We start from the raw sequence: 1155 nt of genomic DNA on the forward strand, positions 1-1155 counted from the left end.
TGGAGTTAAATATATGACAATTACGTTGGATAGAGCTTGCCAAGGATTACGATTGTGAAATAAACTATCATCCTAGAAAAGCAAACATGGTAGCAGATGCACTAAGTAGAAAGTCAAGCTTGTCAGCTTTAAGGATTCTACCTAAACCATTACAAGATGACATATGCAAGGCAGAAATCGAGCTAGTAGTAGGAAAATTAGCTAACATGACACTTCGTTCAACTTTATTAGAAAAGATTAAAGAGGGGCAGGAAAGTGATTCCAACTTGAAGAAGTTGAAGATAGAAGCCAACTCAAAGGAGATGTCATTTAAAAGTTAGAGAGGGGAATCATCTTTTGCAAGGACAGGATATGTGTGCCAGACAATAAAGATAAAAAAGAAAGAAATTCTATTTGAAGCTCACACAACTCCACGTTCACTTTACCTTGGTATAACAAAAATGTACAAAAACTTAAAGAAGAATTATTGGTGGCCTGGAATGAAGAAAGATATAGTGGAGTTCGTGAAAAAATGTCTCACTTGTCAATAAATCAAAGTGGAGCACGAGAGACTAGCAGGACTTTTGTAATCTAATCAAAGCCCTTAATGGAAATGGGAAGAAATCACGATGGACTTCATCGTTATTCTTTCAAAAACTACCAAAATGCATGATGCCATTTGGGTGATCATTGATCGACTTACAAAGTCTACTCACTTCTTGCCTATTCGAATGACGTACACCATGGACCAACTTGCAGAAATATATGTAAAAGAGATAGTAAGACTACATGGTGTGCCCATTTTTATTATTTCTGATCAAGATGCAAGGTTTACTTTGACATTCTGGGAAACGTTATATAAGGCTATGGGGACAAGATCGAAGTTCAATATAACATTTCACCCTCAAACAGATGACCAATCAGAAAGAACGATTCAGGCGCTTGAAGATATGCTGTGAGGATGTGTTATTGACTTTGAAAGATCATGGAGCAAGTATTTACCATTGGTTAAATTCGCTTACAACAATAGTTACCAAGCAACAATTAACATGGCACCATACGAAGCTCTATATGGTAGAAAATGTAGATCGCCTATTCATTAGGATGAGATGGGCGAGTAAAGACATCTTGGACCTGAGTTAATTACTACCTCATCTGAAGCGATCAAGAAAATAC

The sequence above is a fragment of the Citrus clementina genome, unplaced genomic scaffold (genome assembly GCF_000493195.1).
Source record: "Citrus clementina cultivar Clemenules unplaced genomic scaffold, Citrus_clementina_v1.0 scaffold_9, whole genome shotgun sequence".
In the NCBI taxonomy this organism is placed as follows: domain Eukaryota; kingdom Viridiplantae; phylum Streptophyta; class Magnoliopsida; order Sapindales; family Rutaceae; genus Citrus; species Citrus x clementina.